Source organism: Numenius arquata, chromosome Z (genome assembly GCF_964106895.1).
Source record: "Numenius arquata chromosome Z, bNumArq3.hap1.1, whole genome shotgun sequence".
Lineage (NCBI taxonomy): Eukaryota > Metazoa > Chordata > Aves > Charadriiformes > Scolopacidae > Numenius > Numenius arquata.
The window spans coordinates 10,102,146-10,126,384 of record NC_133616.1 but is presented as its reverse complement, the minus strand read 5'-3'; the positions used below and the strand labels follow the sequence as shown (position 1 = coordinate 10,126,384).

At 46.6% G+C, this 24,239-nt stretch overlaps 1 protein-coding gene across 5 annotated transcripts in view; it reads left to right on the top strand.

Moving 5' to 3' along the window:
* The window catches only part of FAM219A (family with sequence similarity 219 member A), a 95,058-nt gene that overhangs the window by 62,581 nt on the left and 8,238 nt on the right, over nucleotides 1-24,239 (top strand). The window lies entirely within an intron of this gene.

Sequence of the window (24,239 nt, the reverse complement as noted above, 5' to 3'; positions counted from 1 at the left end):
TCAATGAGCTGAGAACTACAAAGCCCTCAGGGTTCAACATAACAACATTGGTGCATTTCTGGTTGAAACTTAACAGATGGTCTCTAATGCCGGTAAAGGACAGACTGCCTTTATCTCCCCATGTGGCTCCTGAGACTGATCGTTCAATTGGCGTAGTCATTTAGCCCCCTGTCCTAGGGCTGGGTGTGGGTTCAGAGCTTGTTTTAAAACATCTCCATTGAAGAGCCACAAAACGCACAGCAGAGCATCCTATCCCAGTGCAGTTCAGAACGATGCCTTGCTCAGAGATCCCCTTCCAGGGCTGCCCTTGCCGCAGGTCAAGATCAAAAACAGGGACTGGGAGATGCAGTCCCCAAAAGAGCAGGCAGCAAGCCTCTTGCGGAGGCTGAATGGCTCGGTACCTGCCCGCATCCGTGGCTCCTTTCCTGCGTCATCTCTTCCCAGTCTGCTTCACAGCTTGTGACTTCTAAGCTCTTCATAGGGAAAACAGAATAATACGGGGAGGTTGTAGCAGACCGGACAAATCAATGCCATTAGTGTATCCTTTTGTCGGTACCTCAAGTACTGTACTATTCCCAGTTGCTGTTCTGTAACAAGGCGATTAATGCTAATTAGGTACAGCAGCTGTTGTTTCTGGGAAGAAGCTCTGTAGGTAAATTAGGGAAACATTTTATAAAAAAGCTGTAACTCTTAAGCTAGGTCCCCAGGTTCCAGCTCTATTGACAAAACTGCAGATTTTCATATCCATAACTGTTTGTGTGGCGACCTCAAGTGACATCATTACCTTAAGTGCACAAAGCTGTTTTCCTCCCCTGGGAGCACCCATTTCCTTGAACACAATCTGTACTTCGTACAGGGGGATGAGTAACGTGGAAGCCAGAGCACAGTGGTGATATACCACTGCTATTGATTTTCTTCATGAAGATAGAAGTGCAGCCTACCACTCGTAGGTCTCCTGGGGCTTGGAAGGAATTTATTTAAACATTATTTCATGTGTTATTACTCTTTCCATTTATAAGAGAAATTGCGTACACAGATTCATTGTAGCATCCTTCCTGTAGGATATCTCCAGGCTTTTTTTGGAGGGGATGCGAGAGTGAGCAGCTGCATCACATTAAGGCCAGCAGAGCTGTCTGCAGACAGGGCAGCAAAGATGAGGGCAGGAAAACAGTTGTGACAGGCATTTTATTGCAGATTAGTTAGAGGAGAAATAGAAAGGCAGCAAGGAAGAGGTGCGTGAGACGCTGTAGCTGACACAGGCTGGGGTAAACAGTAAAGCCATTAAGAAAAGGTGGAACAGAGCAATTCCCTGGAGTTCAGCAGAGAGCTCTGGGCAGGCGGGAGTGAGTGAATCAGAGGGAAGGGGGAAGTACCAGTCAGCAAATCCCAGGAGCAAAGCACGAGCAAAGGAATAAGAGCATGGTGTGGCACGGTGTTCACCAAATGAGCCTAGTCTTTCTGTCGCTGCAATTGGCTTGATTTGTTATGCCACCCCACCAGGGCTGTGCCAGCCTTTCCCAGCCCTCCACCATCATACATGCACCTCTCCCATGACAAGTTACTGGGTACCCACGCACCTCGCATCTTGTGCTGCGTACACCACTCTTGGCTATCTTCAGATAAAAAGTCATCAAGGAGGAGTCTGTAAGGTACTTGAATCATTTTATTGTGCATTATCTGGCCATCCTTTAGCCACTCTGAATTTTTACAGTACCTACAGCTGATAGTCTAGGAAAGAGAGGTAGATCTGCTTCTGTACAAAGTATTTTCTTTGTAATGAGGACGGGCCAAAGCATCTGGAGTCTGAATGGGGGTTTTGTGCCTGAAGCAGAAGACCAGAGCTGCCAATTACAGGTTCTCTTCTTTGCCCTGTCACCTCAAATATGAGAAGCAGCTCAGAGGTTGTGGGGCAAAACAAATTAAGCAAATTATTGAGATTCTCTGAGAGAAGGAAGGAAAAATTCAGTAACTGAAGTAGTGATGAGAGTAAAAATTTCCTGATCTAACAAAGCCTAACCCCAGCAGGCAGCACCACAGCAGTGATAGGCTGGTGGTCTGGTCAGAGGTCCCATTACACAGTACTTACTACTCTCATCACTGTTTCCTATGAAGTGTGTAGAGAGCTGGTTTAAAAGGGAAGGAATGCCATCGAGAGGGACCTGGACAGGCTTGAGAGTTGGGACCATGCAAACCTCATGAAGTTCAACCAGGCCAAGTGCAAGGTCCTGCACCTGGGTCAGGGCAATCCCAGGCACAAATATGCCCAGGTTGGGCGGAGAATGGATTGAGAGCAGCCCTGAGGAGAAGGACTTGGGGGGTACTGGTGGACGAGAAGCTCAACATGAGGTGGTAATGTACACTGGCAGCCCAGAAAGCCAACCACATTCTGGGCTGCATCAAAAGAAGCATGGCCAGCAGGTCACGGGAGGTGACTATAACCCTCTATTCTGCTCTGGTGAGACCCCACCTGGAGTACTGTGTCCAGCTCTGGAGCCCTCAGCACAGGAAGGACATGGACTTGCTGGAGTGGGTCCAGCGGAAGGCCACAAAAATGGTCAGAGGGCTGGAGCACATCTCCGTTGAGTACAGGCTGAGAGAGCTGGGGTTGTCCAGACTGGAAAAAAGAAGGCTTCAGGGAGACCCCATAGCGGCCTTCCAGTATCTGAAAAGGGGCTTCAGGAGAGGTGGGGAGAGACTCTTTATCAGGGAGTGTACTGATAAGACAAGGGGTAATGGTTTTAAACTGAAAGAGGGGAGATTTAGATTAGATATCAGGAAGAAATTCTTTACTGTCAGGGTGGTGAGTCACTGGAACAGGTTGCCCAGAAAAGCTGTGGATGCCCCGTCCCTGGAGGTGTTCAAGGCCAGGCTGGATGGGGCTTTGAGCAACACGGTCTTGTGGGAGGCATCCCTGCCCATGGCAGGGGGGTGGGAACTCGATGAACTTTAAGGTCCTTTCCAACCCAAACCATTCTGTGATTCTATGAAAATACAGTGGTGTCCTTGAAGGTGAGTTACGCGCTGTTCCTGACATCAGAAAGACTAATGCCAGCTGAGTTGACAAGGCTGCCTGCTCAGATCTTGGCATCCTTGACAAAGTAACACAGAAAAGGGCAATAGTAGTGGTTTCTGGTTTCTCAGAACCCCTTCTCCTTAAATGCAGGCTCCACCTGATCCGCTGGCCCACCACAGGGGAACATTTCCCCCGTTCTGAATTACCCAGGTGTTACTATTTCTGGAGTTCCTTCTAATGTCTCCATAGGTAGATGGGTTTCTGCACAGGGCTCAAGAGAAGCAAGTAGAGCCCAGTGTAATTTGTGTAACCTGTCTCCAGAACAGTGTTGGATGATGCACTTTTTAAATGTGTTTGATTTATTAATGATGAACCTTAAACTGTACCTGATGGTTAATTGAATTTTTTTTGACTATTCGGTGATGGGGGCTCCCCCTTTGCCTTCTCTGTGCTGCACACTCAGCTCTTAACCAGGAAAGGTTACTGTCTGCTTATTAAGTGTTGGGACTAAAGTGCTCCGTCAGCAGATCAGGCTCTATTAAGTAGAAATAACACACACTTCTCAAAGGGAAGGGATTTGTGCTGGTATAGGAAGTTGACTGCAATTCTTGTTTTTTAACTGCTATCCATATCCACAGAGGATGCCTACAACACCCTGAAAACTTTGTGTTGCTTCTCTTGAGACCTTAAAGGATCCTTTGGCAACTCAGAGCTCAGAAAAACACACAAACTTCATTGTGCCACAGTAGGAGAGCAGAATAGATGAGGATGTCACCAGTTGAAGCAGGCCATGGAGAAATTTGGGCCCATGCTGGGTACACGCAAGAGGCTGTTGCCTGGGTTGGCAGACTTGTAGAAGCAACTCTACTGCATCCTCAACTATCCTCAACTATCCTATTGGGGTCAGGGCCTCTTACACCAGCTAACACCACTGCTCTATGGAGAAGTTTGAGCAACAGGAATTAAGCTGCAGTGGAAATGGTGGGACTAGTTGTGCAAAGAGGCTTCTGGATCTTGCGAGTCCTGGTGGGACTAAGAGGGAGCTTTGCCTGTTCCCTGACAGTCGCTTCACCCCAGACAGTAACAAGGCAGTGTCCTCTCCAGGAAAGACTACAGCCCGCACCAGTCACAGCCTCTCTGCTCTGCTGTGTGCAGAAATCCTTCTGGCACCTTCTCCTTTTCTTTCAAACCTCAAGCTTTTGGCACAGCTCTTTTCTTGTTCTGCTTGGCAGTTATTCTCTGTAAAGCAGGTCTCACTGAAGGAAAATAAAGCTGATTTTATAGATGCCACATATTTACCAACGTAAGATTTTATTTAAGAAGTTGTAAAGTCACAGCAGTAATTGGACAGTCTGATCCCATTTCTCCAGTTGTTAAACACAACTATTGTTCAAAAAGCTTTAATTACTGCCTGAATCATGGCTGAGTGGCTTGTGCTGAGGATACGCATTGATTGCATCGTTCATGGAAATGAGACATTGCAGTCTGGTACTGTGCAAAATAGCTGTAGCCTCCTTTTCGGAACTTCTTCCAGAAGGAAAACTGGGAATTGTTCATCAAGATTTTAAAACATTTGAGCATTCCCCAACACCCTTTCTAAATTAACCTATAGAAAAAGCATGCCCCACAGGCAGCATTTGCATCCTTTCTCCAGGCCCAGCTACAAGGGCAGAGGAGAGGTAAAACAAGTACCTTCTTGGCAAATAGATCCAAGTCTTCATGTATTTGCTCAAAGAATCATCTCCAGCTTCTCCTGTGTAACCATTGCGATCTGTTCATCTCTGCCTTCATCCTTAACACAGCATGAGCAATAGATTCCTCTCCACTGTGCTTTGCAAACTGCTCCTCTCCCAGGATTCCTCCCACTTTTCCATATCAGTGAAATCATTCATCCTCACTTTTTAAGTCTGCACATTGCCTAAGCTGTTGCCTCTCACTGACTCCTGCCTTCCTCTTCATGTCCCTCTCACCTGTGAACTCTGCCCAAATAGTTTTCTTTCTTTTTCTTTTCTTAACTCTGTGCCTTCTTTTTCCCTCTTGCTGCTTACCTTGAGAAGAGCTTGAATTGATTCAGCCTAAGCCTTTGTGAATAGGGAGCCGTTTCAACTCTGTCTTGTAAAGCACCACTGTTTATAGCACAATAAAATAAATCCTCTACAGGGTTTTAAGGCAATTCTACTGTAAACCCAAAACCATCTTGTTATGTTTGCTCTAACTTTGATTTTTTCTACCTTCTGCTCTAAATGCAAGACGATCCCCACTTTTTCCAAACAACCCACATATCCTCTTTTTTCTTGTTCACTGCTATAAAATTGGTACAATCAAGTCAGCAGGTGTTGGTGCCTTTTGGAGGAATGATGCAGTTCTGTCTAGCTCAGCAGTCTGAACCTCATGGGCTTAAAAGCGCTTTCCACCATGAGCAAACAGTGAACTGGCTATGAGAAGAAAGTTTAATCATAGACTTGCTGGCAGCCCCTTTGCTGCAACAGAGCTCCCGAGTAACACCAGCCACTCCGTGCCAGAAAACAGCCCCTCTCTGTCCCCCATCACTGCCCGGCCCAAGAGTAAGAGCAGATTTTCAAACAAGAAAGGTTTGCTCTGATTTATTTTAAATACTGGTTGTAGGACTAGGAACTTGAGATAAAAGATGAGTAGTACAAGTGGGACAATTGTGCTTTGTATAAGTTCATCTGAGAAACCTTGTTTGACATATTGAATGACACTGTGCTAAAAATATGTCTTGAACAAGGCTAGCATATTTAAAATTTAAAGTGATGCTGTCAGGCATGGATAGTTTGAGTCCAGAATAGAGGCTGCTTTTAAAATTAAGATTCTCAGGTTTTGCTTACAATTTAAAAAAAAAAAAAACAAAAAAAACCTAACAAACCCAAGTATCTTGGGCATAAACTCCCTCATAAAACCTAGCTTTTTTTTTTTTTTTGTACATTCACTAAAAGACTATGTAATTGGTTGTTCCAAAACTGTTCACAAAATCATGTCTAGTTTACAAGGTGGTTTTGGCTATAAAAAGTTCGGGAGGCTCAAGTCACAAAAGAGCTTTGCCTTTTTTAGCTACAGACTTTAAGCCAGGACGTGGAGGACTCAAGTTCATCTCTTTTTCTGCCTGAATCCTTTAATGATCGGGCTGAAATGTGGCTTTACGCAGCCTCTGATCTGTGGGGCTGAGGGTGAAGCAAAATGTGAAAGCAAAACTTTGAAATACTTAATTCTGTGCAGGCAGATGTTATTAGTTCCTCCCAGCTCACATAGCCTATGTGCAGAAGAGCTATGATAAGACAGATTTGGGGTTTGCTGTCCTTCATTGAAAGGGGATGGTCAGTAACACACGGAGGTGATCTTAGCTCCTTTGTTGCTGATGTTTTTCTTTCTATCTGCAATTAAACATTCATGGGTACCCAGGAGTTTCCAGCTCCCTAGAAAGTAGTGTCTTGAGCACATTAGAAAAGGCTATGGCTGCTTTGGGTCTCATTGGCTAGGTGAATTGAAGCATCTCCAGGGGGTCTGCAGGACATTCATCTGACCTGGAACCAGTCTGTAATCTCCTCTGCTTCATGGACGGGCAGAGAAAAAAAGGGAAAACGGCAGGACTAAAGGGGTAAAAGACAGTGCCAGCTCTCTGCATTTACCTGGTAGTTTACCATCGGATGGGAGATGACCAGCAAAATGTGGAGAGTTGTAAGAAGAGTGGAAAAGCTTCATGTGAAACTTCCCCTGTGCTAGTGAGGAATGATATCAACATGCCTGAGTTGGCAGTAAATTGCCTCTAGCAATTTATGAGTAGCAAAAATGAGTGGGTACTTCATTCCCAACCTGTTTCTTTTCTCATCTTAATCACATTAAGAAAATCCTTTTTCACCATGAGGACAGTCAAGTACTAGAAAACTTTTCCCAGGGAAGTTGTGTCATCTCCATCCTTGAAGGTTTTGAAGGCCTGACTGACTAAAGCTCTGAGCAGCCCAGACTGATCCCGTAGCTGATCCTGCTTTGAGCGGGACATTGGGCTAGAAATCTCCTGAGGTCCCTTCCAACTTGAAGTACCCTGTGATCCTATTCCTAGTTGGGACTCCAGTTATTTTTTTAGATGTCATATACTTTCTACTCACTTCTGAAAAGGCCTATCTGAGTCCTAACTAGTTATTCTCTTGGGTTCCCAACACAAACACAGCAGGATTTGCAGAGGTAGACTTAGGTACCTTGCTTACACTGGCACACGGCAGTCCTCTTCCATGAGCACTGGTATGTCCACTGGTAAACAAGAGAAACCCAATTGCTGAATGATTTTCATTCTGTTACAAATGTTCTTCTTTTTAAATTTTAATTATTGCTCTCTGTTCTTTCTCTTTAATTCGGCAAACCTCCTTGATTGTAAAGTGATTGAATTTAAGAACATATTAAAACTAATTTTCTCCTTTGCTTGTATCTCTCACTGACTCCAGTGCACAGACAGAGAAATTTGTTCTTTTACAGATGTGTTTCCTGACTGGCATTTTATCCAAGGTTCTCAATGCTGAGTGATCTTTTAATACCAGCAAGCAGCTGATTTCTTGTACCCAACTATGTCCTAGCAAAATAAGGGCATTCACAGAGTGTAGCGATGCAATATTACAAAGCAGACCCAAATTCAAGGTGGTTGTACACGTGTTCATGTGAGAGGCAGTACAGGTGACATCAAGCAGCTGCTAAGGCAGCAGAACAACACCTCCATTTTATTGACCAATTTGAGCTTTTCTTGGCATTGGTGGTGTCTCAGCCAGCCACTGGAAAAGGCACTTAAATCTTAGATTGGCAGGTGGATTTTTTCTGCTGTAATTTGGATTTTTACGGGGACTTTGCAGGAAAAGATCATGACACGGAGGCTGGCCGTCACACACAGATCCCTACCTGCTGCACGCCACCAATAATTATAAGAAAGAACAGAAGAAAAAAAAACGAATGAATCCTCTCATGTTTTTTACCATTTGCATGCCATGCATTTTTTCTGTAGGACAGGGGAATGAATTTTAAGCAGAGAAAGTTAAAATCCATCCTGGAGAATGAGGTTTACTATGTTGATAGCTTGAAAAATTCTGTTTTGGTCTTACGAGGATTTTAGAGCAGGAGTGGAGGCAGTGAGCAGATGTTCAAGACTGTTACAGATGTGGAGGCTGCCTTGGGAAAAAATGAATGCTGGGCTGGAGCAAGCTGATGTGTTGCCTGTAGCACAGAAGAAATAAATTCTCTTTCATGGTCTTGGAGTTTGCAATGAAGAGATGTTTAGGAAAGGCTGATTGTTACATATAAAAAGGCTACAGAACAATACTAAAACTTTTTAACAAGCAACTTGTCTGACCTCATAGGCCAGCTCTGTAATCCAGGGGCAGAAACACAGAGTTGTGGAAAATTAAGCAGAGAATATCTAAGGTTCTAAAAATGAAGATTCATGAGTACATTTCTTCCGGTCCTTCACCAGAATGAATTATTTACTCTGGCTTCCTGAGTACTCATCATGTAGCTAGTGCTCAAGAGGGCCCTTAGCAGTGGTTGACAAACAGGGCTGTTGAAGGGCTGAGTACTCTGAGCTGTGCTCTGTGGAGAAAGGGGGTTGCGTCAGGTGGAAGGAAAGGGTAAGTACTGGCATGTCATGACTTGTAAACAGACACTGCTGTAAAACCTGTTCTTGGGGCAGCCCTTCAAAGCATCTGGAGTTTGCTACATATGGATGCCTGTGCCAGTCCAGCAGTGTGGAGGTCGCCCAAGTGACTTCAAGAGGTGGCCTTGGTCCGCAGAGATTTACAGAGGGAGGGTGCCCCATGGCTACCATCTGCCCAGGCAATGGCTTATGCTTTGTTCCTTCACTTGGAGGCATTTGGCTTCACTTGGAGTCTCTCAGATGTACCTAGTAAACACAAACTCTCTCAGAGTGATGCCTTGCCAGCTTCCCAGCACCTTGCACTGTCATTGGTAGATGTTGGTTGACCTTCATGAGGTCTGTTGCAGATGATCAGATTATGAAGCCAGTGGTGAGTCCTACGTATGATTTTTCACAAGGTCGACCAAAGTAAGCAGAGTGCATTTAACGCTGCAAGTAAAGTAAGAAAACTGTACAGTCGCTGCCCCAGCTGCCGAGGCCTTTCCAGTGAGCAAAGTCTGGGAGGTTTAACACCCAAATTTACCTCCATGTTACTGGAATTTGCTGTTGCAGAGTGCCCTTAACAGCACAGAAGCAGCAGAGACACTTTGTTAGGGTTCTTGTTTATTCCAGTTCACTGCTTTTAAGCATCAAATTGATGCAATTTACAGAAGAAAAGACTTTCTGCCTCTGAATTCCAATACCATCATCTCCAGAGGGATGTGGAAGAAGGGTGGCTCTCTGTGCCATTCCCACCAGACGCTGCTGCAGAGGTGACGCGTCAGAGCCGCTCTGACAGCTTTGTCACAGCATGGTCAGGAGAGGAGATGCAGCTTGCTTTCCCTTACATTTTACTGGTCCCTGGAGACCTCATGTGAAGAAACCTTGTTTTTGTCATTGGGCTGAGCCAGTGTGACTTAAGGCGCCCAGCAAACAGATGCAGGGGATAGAAAAATGCCAGCTTGAGCTGTTTTTCTGTCTCTCCTCATTTTTTATCGCCGTGAGCTCCAAGTCAGAGAGTCCCCTCCATCAGATGGCTTTGCTGGTTGATCAGGAAATGATGATTCTTCCTCTTGTTTCCCCAGTGCATACGCTGCCCAAGGAGAGACTCTGTTGAAGACAGCTCAGCAGATCCCAGTGCCCCCAGATTTTGGCTTATGTGCCATCCCTGGAAAGGACAAAGCTGTCACTCCCTGAGCTTCCTCCACATCTCTACCAGTGCTGACCTGGAGAGAAGTTAAAGGTTTTGTATTGCCTGAAGCTTAGCGTTACCCTTCCGTTCACCTCGCAAGGGCAGCTGTAAGCGGCCGCAAAGGCCTGTTGAAAGCAGAGGGTATTTTCTGCCACCCTTTCCCTCTGTTCACAGCTTTTCCTTGTCCTTTTTGAGCAGTGAGTATGCCAGCAGCGGTGAGGTGGAGAGACTTGTCAGGAAATCCAAGTGTTAAAGCTGTTTTTTGGGGGGTGTCTTGGCAAAAGTCAGGCTCATTCCAGCATATTGTGTGTGAGAAAGAGATTCCAGGTTGGAGAGTGTTACTGAACGTGTGTGTGTACACACACACCACCATCTGCTTCATCCTCCCTCCACTTGCTTGAACTTCTTGCCTCAGGGGAACCGGTACCTCATTCCTGCTCCCCGTCTCCTGCAGGCGCCCCAGCCCGTGTGTTCAGAGAGAGTTTCTGATGTTGCTTCTCACTGAAGTTGTCTCCAGGACAGATAATCCTGTCACCCTTGTTTTCTGTCCTTGGGGTAATTTGAAATGCAGCATGACTTGAGGTTGCCGAGGCTTGTATAGAGAGAAATAATGAGGCAAAAAATATGGCAGTTGATACTACTAGCCCTGCATGCAGTTGGTTGGCGACGAAAATCCGTGTTCTTGACTCAAAACAGATTATGGACAGGAAAATTAGTTTCTTTACCAAAATGCATAGCATAAAGAAAAACGAAGCAAGCTTGTATCTCTGCAAAGGCTCTCTGAAATCCCACCATGCCTTAAGATAACAACCCCCAGCTCTTCCTATCTTTTGCTCTAAATTGGAGTCTGTAGGGGTTTGTTCCTTTGCACATCCCGCAGCCTGCTCCATCAGCAGATGTGTGCTACCCAGCCGGCATCTCCCTGCTGCCGTCTCCTCTTCCCCTCACTTCTGCTGGTCCACCTGGCTGAAGGGCAGGCAGGTCATTTATTACAAAGTCCTTTAAAAGGGATTGGAATTAGCGCAGACTCTGGCAAAGTTTTTATCAGTGAAAAGAAGCTGACCTTCCTCACTCCACTTTTTCCATCATTAAATTTCACACACTTTCTCTGTGTTTATGTATCTGTGTATACAAGTTAAAGCCTGTTGCAACTCTTATTTATTGAGAGATAATTCAAACTGAAGTTGGAACCAAGAGGAACTGTACATCACTAAAACACCTACCATTCTGGCTGCCTCTACTCCTTATGCACAGTCTGTTTTCTGTCTTAATTTCCTCAGGCAAGGAACTACATGTCTTCGATACACTCTCAATAGTCCCTTAGCGCTACTGCAATAAAGCCTTGCTTGCTGAGACCCTCAGGCTGTTTCTCTCCACTTTTCTTCTACTCTTAACAACTCTTCTGTTCCTCTCATCTCACCTCCAGCTTCAGTCTGGCAGCCAAACAGGTAACTATACAACAATAAGCCTTATGTTTGTATGCAGGTGGTGGTTTTAGCTCACAAATATGTATATGCCAAGTGAAGCTGAACATACGTGCACTGTGGCCCAACACAAACCTGACCCAAGCATGCAAGGGGCTCAGAAATTACAATAATTCTTGTATTGCTTTCGCTTGCCCCTGCCCTTTTCTCTTAGAAATGCTGTAGAAAATCCTTGGCTAATGGTCTTTCGATAAGCAAATCCAAGCTGGGATTTTTCTTCCCTTCAGTGCATACATGCTGGCCATCGAGGAGGGAGGTAAAGATGTTGGTCTGTCAGAATTTCTGCCTCACTGGCCCATTCGGGAGAGGGGGTCAGATAGCGGGGGCTCGGCAGTGGCAGCATTGCCAGCAATCTCATTTCGTGCTACGGTGTTGAGAGCCGGCAGCTGGGAGGCAGTGGGGAATCTCCCCTGCCTACTATCTGGGGGAGGTGGGCTTATTTGCCAATCAGTGGGATCTCATCAGGCCTTCAGCTTGCAGCAAGGCAGAAAAGCGTGAGTCCTTGCAAGATTAGTAACGTGTGGAGGGAGACACGGGGTCTGGCATTCAGAATCTAGGTTATACCTGCCTCCCCTTGGCCTAGACACCCTTTTACAGTCCCACCAAAAGCGGTGTTAACCTCGCTCAGGCCAGCAGTGCTTTAGCACCCATCCTCTCTCCTTCGGGGCTGCCTGGGGCTGGGCACTGAGCAGCGCTGGGCTGGCAAGTGCCGTAATCGCAGCCCTGAGCAGGCACGCCAGCGCCTGGCAGCTTCTCCCAGCAAACCACTTCTGAGCATCGCTGCCCCGCACACTGTCCTGGCTGAGGGTAACCAAAGATGAAAAATCAGCATTGAAATCCTAAACTAGGTTTTATTGACATTGGAGTTCTATATTAAGAACTGTCATCATCGTTACCTGCACGTTACTGGTATCTTTGGCATGAATCGGGCTTTCCCTGATTCCCTCTGAGCTCTCCCTGCCACGGGAGCTGCCGCTTCTTTGACAGAGGTTCAGCTCGGCGGTGCTCACATCTGAATTCCAGCTGCGGGGCTCTGCAGTTTGGGATGGCATCTCTCATCCCCCAGCCCTGCTTCCCCTCCTGCAGCACTCAAAACAGCTGCAGCCAGCAACCTTGTCTTTCATCTTGTTTTTCAAGCCCCTTTCTCAGGGGTTTCAGCAGGGACCTAAGTTTTCTCTGGCCAGTCCTGTTTTCCTTCTGCCATTCAAGCCAAGGCATGGCTGTGTTTTGCCAACAGTCCTTTTGAGAGGTGGAAGGAAAAGGCAGCTGCCAAACCCTCAGCCCTGCACCTGGAAGGAGGAGGACATTAAGGAACATAAAATAGCTGGCAAAGGCATCCTGTCATCCCCTCTGCCATCCCCTACTGGCTAACACTGACAGATAGCAGGAGTTGATAAAGGAGATAGGGGATTCCTTGAGGACAGGAAAAGGTTTAGTCATTTATGATAGTTTGGGACTAATCCCTGAGCCCAGTTCTGATTTCTCTACCAAAGCAGGGTCTGAGCTGGGGGAGGAAGGTGGCAGCATCCTTCTTTCCTGTGAGGGTGGCAGAGCACTGGAACAGGCTGACCCAGAGAGGTTGTGGAGTCTCCTTGTCTGGAGATATTCAGAACCCTCCTGGAGGGGTTCCTGTCCAGCCTGCTCTGGGTCACCTTGCTTTGGCAGGGGGGTTGGACCAGATGATCTCTAAAGGTCCCTTCCAGCCCCTACAATTCTATGATTCTGTGATCCTGCCCCCTCTGCCGAGGCACCCTACAAGGAAGAGATCGCAGCAGCCAGTGAGCCCCGTCCTTCAGAGGATGCGTCTAAGGACAGAGCCGGAGATGAAGCCATGAGCTTTCTCTAAACTCTTTGCAAAGGGGAAGAGGAAAGGAGTGCCCGCTCCTCCTTGGGGTGGGCCACCCACCCGAATTTGGATGATAGCAGCGTGGGTATCACAGCGGCAGGCGAGGCTCTTTGACACAGTGCTCGTGAGGTCTGCTGCTGCCCCAGGTAAGCCCTGCCCGCCTCTCTCCGCACTGTCTGGCGAGGCAGGAGCCTTTCAGCCGCACCAGGTATAACCACCACCAGGCTGCGACGCCAAGCTGTCCCTCCCCAAGGCTCACTGTGCCCCTGGTGATCTGGCAGCAGCACCAGGTGCCACCCAGACAGCTTTCGCAGGTACTTGTGCAGCGGGAGAGAGAAGTGTGGGGGCATGCCACTCGCAAGGGCTCACACAGGGATCCGTCACCCTGCTCCAAGAGGAAATGTATTGAATTAGGGGCCACTATCCCTCTAAAATAGAATTCATGCCAGCCTAATTAATGAAAGCTTAATCAGCAGATTGGTTAATCACAAAGTTATTAAATAACTAATTGAGCTCTGAGGCTGTTTGTCAGATTCCCAGACAATGGCAGTCTCGCTCAGGGAGAGATCAGGTCGGTAATCCCGTTAAGGGGGCGGGTTTGCAGCTCTCTGGCTGAGCCGCTGCGGATCCGAGTACCCGGGGCCGGGGCTGATAAATTGAATAGCAGGAAGAGGCACCCTGGGCTGTACATATCCTGTTCTCCTGAAGGGATTCGTAGTAAACAGGCAATTCGACTGGTGGAACAATGCCTGAAAGTCCTCTTCTGAGGAGTAGAGTATTTGGAGGGTGACATGCTAAGTCAGTAGTACTCTTTCTTTCCCTTTTCCAGGGAAGCAAGCAGTAGGCATCATACTGCAGAGCGGGGATTTCTCAGAGCATGGTAGGGTGAGGAATATCCAGCCTGTTTGGCTTTCTCCATCTGCTTTCTTTTTGTTGGGTAGAAAATATGGAATTTTCTTTGAAATGCATGGGGTTGTAGAAACCCAATGCAGCAGATGACTAAACAGAATGGATCAAATATATGACATTTTGCTGCTAAATCAAAGCCAGAAACGTGGCTGGGACTGTCAACTGCAGTCCAGTCCTGGGAACAAGGAAAGTCCAAGGATCCTTTCCAAGGAGGATACTGGAGTCAGCAAGCTGCGAGTCCCTTCCAAGCTCACGTGCTGCCTGTGACATTAGCACTTCTGTCCCTATTTGTTTTGGCTACTAGATGGGAACTCCAAGCAGTGGTATCTTGCCAGCCAGCAAAAGCTTTCCCAATGACAACATATTAAAAATAAATTAAATCTCTGGTTTATATAGGCTATAAAACACATCCTCTCTGCCATAGACCAATCATTTAGTGTGTGTTTTTGACTCATGCAAGCATGGACATTTGGCTTAAGTATGCATGCAGTTCAAGCCTACTTATGTCAGACTCTATTGGAGTGGGTTTTATACAAATATGCACTGTATGATGACATCCTGTGTAACCGAAGGCTGCGAATATTCAGCTAAGCAAGTTTTCACTGTTACTCTCCTAAATACACATCACACTTACCACATGCTTCAGTGACCTTAAAAGCTTCTTCAGAGAACATCAGGACCTATAACAAATGTGATGTGGACACTAATATCAACTCTGTTTATCTGGTAGACTATGCCTTTAGCATAAGCGATGCTTTAAATGCAGAGAGCTATTTAAATTAAGAGTTAAATTGCACTTTGTAGACTTCTTTTTTGTATTTTTTTTTCTGCTACACCACACAACAGGGTCAAGCAAATTGCTTTGACTTAAATCTGTGTTCAGTTGAGTAGAAATAATGCGGGGGCATTTGCAGAAGTTCTTTCCAGGTGAAATAACTTAATTCTCTCTGTCCGTTTAAAATATGTTAAGGGAGAGAGTAGCTCAGGTTTATGGATAACATTTTGTAGAGTTCAGTTTATAAACTGAAACTTTTTAGCTAGGCTTGTCAGGATGCAAACACTCCCCACATATCTAACTTTGTTCTTCTGGCTGGCAGGAAAAATATTCTTTGAAAAGTACATCAAAATACCAAATAAATGAAGGTAAATGTGGAAAAAAAATTCAAATAAAACTGAATGCTGTTCATACATTCCAGTTTTGACAGTGATAAATGAAATCTTTATATGCAGTATTTTGCAACCATTAGGAATAAAAGTCTCAATCCTTAAAAATTAAGAGAAAAAGCAGAGGCTGAATCACAACAAAGTGTCCTTGTGAGCTGGGAGCTGCGACAATAGATGCCTTTGAAATGAGTACAGAAGGATGTTCAGAGATGAAGAGGGATGAGTTGCTGCCTGCTGCTACGTAGTCACAACCTGTCTAAATAAAATGGCTGCAGAGGCTGCTCCGGCAGAGGACTGGGAGCCAGGAATCGCCATTCTCTGCTCCCCTGATGCCACAGATGCTCTACGTGGCTTTAGGGTAAACCAGTTAAATAGTCGCTCCCGGCAGTAAAATACAACTTATTGTTTTACAAAGATGTGTTATGTGGTGCCATGAAGAGATAAAATGCTCTGTGTTCAAAATATCAATTTTTTCCCTAAAGTGCACAGCAGTAAGGTTTTCTTTGCTAGATGGCTAGCTGCCCTGCTCTCTCTCGCATCAAAGCCCAGTAGTGGATGTAAACAGAGAAGTCCTTCCTTCCTATAATCACATGAGGGTCAGACAAATGAGCTTTGGGGCTGGAATAGTGTGGCTAGGGGATGGGGACATGCTGCTGGAACATAAAGCCACTTTTTGAGATGCTTGTGGTCTAAGTAGATGATAACTTTGGTCTGGACCAGGGCGATCATTTACCCGTCCTCCTCTGTGCTAAGGAACAGTGTGGCGCGTCGGTGTGGTGTGTGTTTTCTGAAGGGAAACGCAACAAGTAGCATCAGCCAGACCATCAGAAACCTCTGTAACTCGTGCAGGCAGTGCTTTAGGTGGGCATCACCCCAGAATGATGCACTGTCTGCTTGTTGTAGTAGCTCCTGCATGAGAAGTTAAGAGCTGCAGCCTTGAATATGAGATGCAAAAATCGTCTTTGTGCTCCCTGGGTCATTTGCGAGTTCTTTGTCTTCTCAGGCCTTACAGGGAGCTGAAGGGAGCTTAAAACCACTCAAAGCCCATTGGTGTTTGTGCCAGCTCTCAGCCATGCCAAAGGGAGGGAGCAGCAGCCAGATCAATAAAACATAAGGAGATGCAGCTACTTGGATGTTTAAAACCTGGTCCAAGAGGGACCTTGGAAGACAGATTTATACACCTGCTCTTGCTCGCCAGTTCAATTAGACGTAGTTCACTGTCTTGCCTAAGTTGGTAGTTGGATGGCTTAGTTATCTGATCTTTGCTTATCTGAACAACCTTTCCTGAAGCTGGATGAAACAATCCTGATGCAGTTGGCCTGTCCTGAATAATCAATGCTGACGCCCAGTGCATATCAGCTTGAAACCATATTGCCTGCATTCAGAGCAGGGGGCTGGCTGCAGACAGATCCTTTTTGTTTCTGCTACCCCCTCTCTAGTAAAAATGGCTTTTCTTTTGCCTTTCTTTGCGATGCAGGGGGGCACAACCATCAGCTGCGCTAATGCCACACTCATACTCTCCAAATCTCCCCAGGGAGCACAGCCCTCACCAGGACCAGCGTGGCCCCGGCACACAGCTTTCTTATACCTCCTGTTCTATACAGCCTGCAGGCAAAGCCCCCATTGATGTTCGTGCCCTGAAATCTCTCCAAGAAGTGACACGGTCCTCGCTGACAAATACTCTCTGTCAGAGGTGGAAGGTGGTGAAGGTTTCAGTGTTAACTAGATGCATGCTAATGTCCCCCAGCTAAATGATGCAAGTGAGCTGAAATCAGGGCTTGGGCTTGAAGGGGAAGTTGCGGTCAGCACTTCGTTCTTTCTCCCTCCCTTTGCTCACGACTCTGTTCATCATTCAGTGGGATCTGAATAGACAGATTAATTTTATTTACTGTGCAATTTAAATTCTCAGCTTGCGCAGGTAGGATTCATCAGGGAGTCGCTGCAGTCCTCAGCCTCTGAAACAGCTCGGCTGACTGTGGGGGACAGAGAGGCAGGTACCTCCCGAAATCTCATCTCGTAGACCTTGAAGATGAAAAAATACAACTCTGTCACACTGGATTAATTTCTCTTTGTCTTCCCACTGCGGCAAACGGACCCACACTGCAGCGTCCCCATAGCAGGAAGCTCCGTCTCCTCCTGCTCAGGCGGGTTCACAAGCAATTGAGTCAGCGAGGCTCAGCCAGCAGCTCTCAGCAAAGTGACGGGAGCAGCCGGCATCTGCGTGCTTCCAGCCCGCACGGCAAAGGAAGCAAATCAGCCTCGTCTGACACTGAATGGCGTTGATCAGGCTGCTTCAGTTGAGGGGGATGCACGTAGTCAAGCCTGGTGGCAATGGGAGGAGATGGCATCCTGAACACCACTCTCCACCCACCGCTGTCTGACCACAGCCAGACTCACTCACTGTCTCGAGAACCGCGGATTTGGGGAGGTCTGACCCTCCAAATAGCTCTTCAGCGTAGCACAGGGTGATGTTCACCAAACTCCGGGGTTGTCTGCTTTGCCTGATCCTGCAAAAGGAGCACTTCTGCAGGAGACTGAAGCATGTGGCTGCGTTTGCCATTTCTGCTTTGGGGCAGAATGTAGGCAAAACCATTGCCCCCCTCCACAGCAACATGTACCAAAGAAGCTGTTCAGCATTTCATTTTTTAAAAGTAGAAAAACATTATTAAAACTGGTTATGATACCATTTAAACACTGAAACCGGAGGATTAATTGTAAGGATTTATTCAAGTCTGATTTTTAACATAAACACATTCAATTTAAGTCCATTCTGCTTCAGGTGCTCCATTACTATTTTCTCTCATCATAAAGCAGCTAGACACATCCATCCAGCTGAACAGGTAACCATTTTAAATTACACTAAGTAATACAGCAGTGCTTGAAATCATTTGTTAGGGCTGTAGCCGTTCCCAGCGGTACAGGGAAAATTCAGCCCCTGCCAACCTAGACATGACTTTCTCTAAGGGAGGCTCCCTGTGGGAGTGTGCTTCATTTGTCAGCTTGCAGTTATTTGCCCGTCCTCTGACACATACTAAATCAGGTGGGTGAAAGCACACCAAGGCAGGGATGGTTTCTTGAGTGCTTCGTGTGCTGAGGTACCATCCTATCGAGGACCTTTGCGTGCAGCTATAATACAAGGCCATTACCACACAGGATGCAAGGCTGGTCCAATTATGGTCCTGATTGCGTCTGCAGCATGCATTTCTTCTGCCTCTTTATACTTATGTGTTATTCCTGCCTTACTGAAAGCTCTGTGGGTGTCTTTGGCTGTTGTCACCTTGAGGCAGCACTTGGAGCAGATGCTGAATGGCTCAGATGGGGTCAGCGAGCAGAACAGGCTAGTGCAAGGCTAGCACAAACACAGTGGTTTGCTCGTTGAGCAGATTTCTTTCTTTAAATGATTTTAACATCGTAAGGGGACAGAGCATCTCAAAGATGAAGTGACAAGGTGGACAATAGAGGAGGCGTGAGATGTGATGTGATGGTTGGCAGGTCCAGATGACAGGTTGTCCTGTGTGCTGTTCAGAGCAGCATAGTGATGTCAAAATGATGCTGGACGCCCCCCTCACATACACACACAGACACAAACGAACAAATGTGTGGCTCCATGCATTCCTCTTCTGACACAACATCCAGGATTAGCTGGAGTGGAACTGGTGGAGGCGAATTCCCCGGTGCATGGGGCTGACAGCACAGCTGTCTCTGTTCTCCGAGCTCTCCACTGAAACAGAAGCTAATGCTGCTTGGCTCCACTCAAGCATGGAGCCAGGCAGGTTACCTAACATGGCAACCCTGCTAATGATCAGACAGGACCTTCAGACTCTAATTGAGCATACTTCTTCATGTCAAAGGCATGTGCAGGCTGCTTCATGCCCTCCCCACCTCCTCTGCATCTATCCTGCTTCTTCAAGGAAGTGTCTGTCTGGAAAATTAGTGAAAAGCCAGCAGGAACCTGGGTTTGGGTGAAGTTGTCTCTCCTGCAGCTGTACCAGCCCTGCTGGTATTGCTAATGATTTCCTGTTGGTTCTGCAAGCCATTACACCTGTACTCATGGTGTGCTCAGTCACCCATAACTGCTTCATGGGAAGGGGAGCAACAAACCCCAAGTGTGAGTATTTTGCTAGGTACAATGGTAAAAAATAGCACAACCACGTGAAATGAAAGGTACAATTTATTTCAAATACTTGCAAATGCCATGTAAGGAGCATTGTTGGAGCTCTGCTATTATACTGCTTTTTTACTGCCAGCGGTTAGTGATTTTTCTGAAGTAGCTGGGGAGCAGCCTTGTTTCATTCTGGCTTCCCCATCTCCAAGTCTCTGTCCTTCACCTTGTATCTCTGCTGTATTAGCTTCTCATTGATCACCCAACAGCAAACTCACCAGACACAAAATAACGAGTGGCTGGAAATCACAGTCTTTCTTTTTTTCATTTGTTTTTGTTTGTCCCCTTATATCTGTATTTGGCAGACCTGTTAACCTTTGCTCATTCTTCTGGTGCCCGAGAGTTGCCTAGAAGTAGGCAGTTTTGTAGGGTCAGCATCAATTTTCCATCAAGCTGCATTGCCTTTCTGGAAGTTCATTGCACGTACTGGAATGCTGCAGGCAGCACAGGCAGTCCTCGACATGGAGAGCCTTTTCATAGCCAGAAACTGCCAGGTACTGAGGACAAGCTATGCCTGTCCTCTCTGGTGGGACCATGCCACCAGCATCTCAAGCTAAACAGTGGCCTCGAGGCAGGGAGAGACGTGGGAACACAGGTCTTGTGTAAGTCCAATGGAGAATACTTGACTATCATATCTGGGGGCCTGGGATGACTCAGAAGGAGGGAGCACCTTAGTTTTTCATTCCCTGAGAATTGTCCAGGTGTGTAGTTCCCAGGTTTCACACAAGGTTAGCACAGTTGAGTCAGTGGATGGTTTTGATCTTAGGATTCACGCTCTTGTGGGTGTAGAATCAGCCAATATGGGGCAGACTTTAAAGAAAAATGCCATTTACTTAGCAAGACTAGATTGTGGTTCCTTTTCACTTTCTCTTTACTGTGCTGGTTTATGTGTTTGATTGCAAATTCTGTGAGAACAACTCAAAATTGCATTTTTTTGTTGAAATATTGGACCCTGAAAGTAACATCTTCAGAAGTGCCTGAATCAGTCATATTTGTAGAAGGAGCTTAGGTACTTAGAGTGTGGGGTCCTGGCCTTCAAAGAAACATCTGGGGGCCAAAATTGAAAGAACTGAAAGCCTGGGAAAGAGGTCACTACCTAAAAATGGGGTTCACAAGCTCCACCTGCTATGCCAGGAGAAAGCACTAAGCAGAAAATGGGCAGTGGAAACCTCCTTCCCTCATTCTGATGGACCTGATGGTGGATGTGGGAGGCTGGAATTTATAGCCCAGAATTACTTCAGGAGATTGGCACCCAAACAACTGCTTTGGGTGATGGTGGTGGTAGCAGTAATTCATACTTGTATGAAACATAGCGGCTTGCCTTGCCTCAAAGCACTCAAAAGTGATTCATACACATCTCCACCACCTTTGAGGAGCTTGTCCTAACACACTGGGACTGGGCTGACTTCCCATTCCCACTGCTAGCCATCGCTTGTTGGCCATCAGGGACTTCAGATTCATCTGAGAGGGAGATGAACGTTTGATTCATGCTTAAAAAATTTGGCTGGGGACACGGATGTTCCCACTCTGCTTACGTTGCTTTGGGAAGGTTTGCTCCAAGCCACTAAATAAGTGAAAAAAGGGGTTAAATAGGAAATTTCCTGTCATTCAGAACCACACTATGTTGTAGTCGCATTCAGTAATAGCATAGAAATAGTCATGGAGAGACCTACTGGAGGAAAAAGGCACATAGCGGAAGTCCAGATGCATCAGCCATATGAGTAATCTGAGTTGGAGAAGAGCATTAGTGCTTGTCCCGAGCCATCGATAGGAAGTAGAGAGCACTGGCCCATTTAAAAGGCTCAGGCAGGCCTCGACAGAAAATGTAACCTGTAGCCTTGTTTCTGAGTCAGGGGCACCTTTATGAATTACACAGCCCCTTGAAGCAGGGGCAGCTTGTCTCAGCGCTGTCTATTTGTGGCCAGCGCTGGAGATTCGGGTGTAGGTGGGTGGAAGATGGTTTGTATTTAGGGTTGTAAACATTTGCCTCCATAAAACCCCACTTTATCTCTCTGTGTCTGAATAGCGAAATTGACGTGGCCTGCAGAATTACCCACCTTTTATTCTGGAGACAGAGGTAACCAAGGCATTTGCAAGTTCCAGTCCTGAGAAATTACTGTGATTTAAGGTTTTGACTTCGATCCTGTATCAGTCTCTTTGTTGCTCATGCCAGACAGAGTTATTAATCCGATCCTTTTTCCTGCCAAGTTCAATGAGCATTTATTCGCCTCTGCTGTCAGCAGGAGCAGGGATGTACAGGGCTCTGTACTCCTCTCTGCAGGTTCCTCAGCCACGCTCATCATCACGATCTCTAGGCACCTCTGCTGCTTATTTGTCCCTCAAAAAAGGCAGCCTTGGACATGTGTCCCCCTGCTCTTACCTGCGTGGAAGGGACAGGGTAGGCCCACCTTGCACTGGTAGACCCTGGTAGGCACACCACTTTTCTATGGCAAGTGGGAAAAGGTGCTTTTCTCTCCAAGGGGAGTAAAATCTGCAAGGGGAAAAAAAAAATCTATCAGCACATTTCACACGCTGCAGGGGAAGGCAGAAGCAAAACGAATTCACTATTCAGGTTCCCCAGCCAGCAGTCTGGTAAACTCCTATTATTCAGGCATACCACAGAAATAGTTCCCAACATTTTCTCACACTCTGGAGAATGTTTTTAACTGGGCCCTTTCCTGCCTTACTGGCCCCACGCTCAGCTTTTACCTACAAGCCTTGCCCGGTGTTGCAGGATGAGATTGGGGCAGTTAGCTCAACTCGTGTGGATAGTTGCTAACTCAACCCAACTGTTTTTCCACAAGAAACAAGGAGAGACTTTGAATCAGAAAACTGAATATCAGCTTATGTAAAAACCCGTCATCCATGGACTCCTCTCCCTGCTGGAGGCAGGGCTGTGTTAACACAGCACAGACATTGGATACCTGCAGAAGGCATAGCTTTTGGACCTGAATTCCAGTTGTGATCCTGTGGTGAGAAGTTATTAAGAGAAATAATCTCTCCTAAAGCAGAAGCTAATTTAAATCCCCTCTTGCACTGAATACATAAAGAAAGCTTGACTTACTGTCCATGTTTTAAGGTACATTTCAGCAGCGAGAAGAACATGCTCTGAAAATTCAAGCAAACAATATGCTGGTTAAAAATACAGCTGCAGAATGTTTCATTCTTTTTATGTGTGTGTGTGTGTGTGTGGTTGTTTTGTTTTTTTTTTTTAATGAAGCAAACAAGCTCCCAAGAATCAATGTGAGATAAAAGAGAAAGACACGCAGGGGACATCACAGGTTGCCAGGAGGTGAAGCAGGGAAGGCAGCAACGCTTTCTGCTGCAGGGTGTGTTAGTCTGGTGAGACGCCGTGTGGGGAAACAGTAATAACTCAGGCCGGGTGTCAAGCTGGGTTGGACTAACACTAAATGATGGTGCTGCTTTAATGGAGACACTTTCCTAGCCCCACTGGGGCCCTCAGCGGCAGCCTCAGTAGGAGGAGAAAAGGTAGAAGGATAAATTCCCTTGCCCAGCACAAAACAGCCTTGGGATCCATGCAGCAGCCGGGTATAGATAGAGACCTTTCTCTGCCCCAGATGGGTCTCATCCAGAAGCTCCGTGACCATCCCAAAGAGTGGTGCTCAATGGATTTAAATCCAGCTGGCGGCCAGTCACAAGTGGTGTGCCTCAGGGCTCAGTGTTAGGACCATTTCTGTTTAATGTCTTTATTGCTGATCTCGACAAGGACATAGGGTGTATCATCAGCAAGTTCGCAGATGACACCAAGTTAAGCAGGAGTGTTGATTCCCAGGAGGATAGGGAAGCTCTACAGAGAGACCTAGATAGATTGGATCATTGGGCCAAAATCAATGGTATGAGTTTCAACAAGGGCAAGTGCCAGGTTCTGCACTTGGGCCACAACAACCCCGTGCATTGCTACAGGCTTGGGGAAGTGTGGCTGGAAAGCTGCCTGGAAGAAAGAGACCTGGGGGTTCTAATTGACAAGCGGCTGAATATGAGCCGGCAGTGTGCCCAGGTGGCCAAGAAAGCCAACGGCATCCTGGCTTGTATTAGAAATAGCGTGACCAGCAGAAGTAGGGAGGTGATTGTGCCCCTGTACTCAGCACTGGTGAGGCCACACCTCGAGTATTGTGTCCAGCTTTGGGTACCCCAATACAAGAGAGATATCGAGGTGCTGGAGCGAGTGCAGAGGAGGGCAATGAAGCTGGTGAAGGGCCTGGAAAACAAATCATATGAAGAGCGGTTGAAGGAGCTGGGACTGTTTAGTTTGAGGAAGAGGAGGCTGAGGGGAGACCTCATCACTCTCTACAACTACTTGAAAGGACACTGTAGAGAGGTTGGTGCTGGTCTCTTCGCACAGGTAATTAATGACAGAACAAGAGGGAATGGCTTCAAGCTCCAACAGGGTAGGTTTAGACTGAACATTAGGAAAGAATTTTTCACAGAAAGAGTGGTCGGGCATTGGAATAGGCTGCCTAGGGAGGTGGTTGAGTCACCATCCCTGGATGTGTTTAAGAGACGTTTAGATGTGGTGTTGGGGGATATGATATAGGGGAGAACTTTGTAGTGTAGGGTAGATGGTTGGACTCGATGATCCCAAGGGTCTCTTCCAATCTGGATGATTCTATGATTCTATGATCTTAGTGTGGTGTTGTCAACAAGATCCTGTGAGTCATTGTTAGTTTTGGCCCCTGGTGACCTTGGAGGTAATGGGACCCAGCTCATCCGGCCTCTGCAGTGTCCCTCCTTGGGAGATGGAGAGCTCATGTCTGTTTCTATTAGTTCTGCTATGCCTTTTCACACTATGAAATCTGGGTTTCTGCAGCTTTATGGTGGC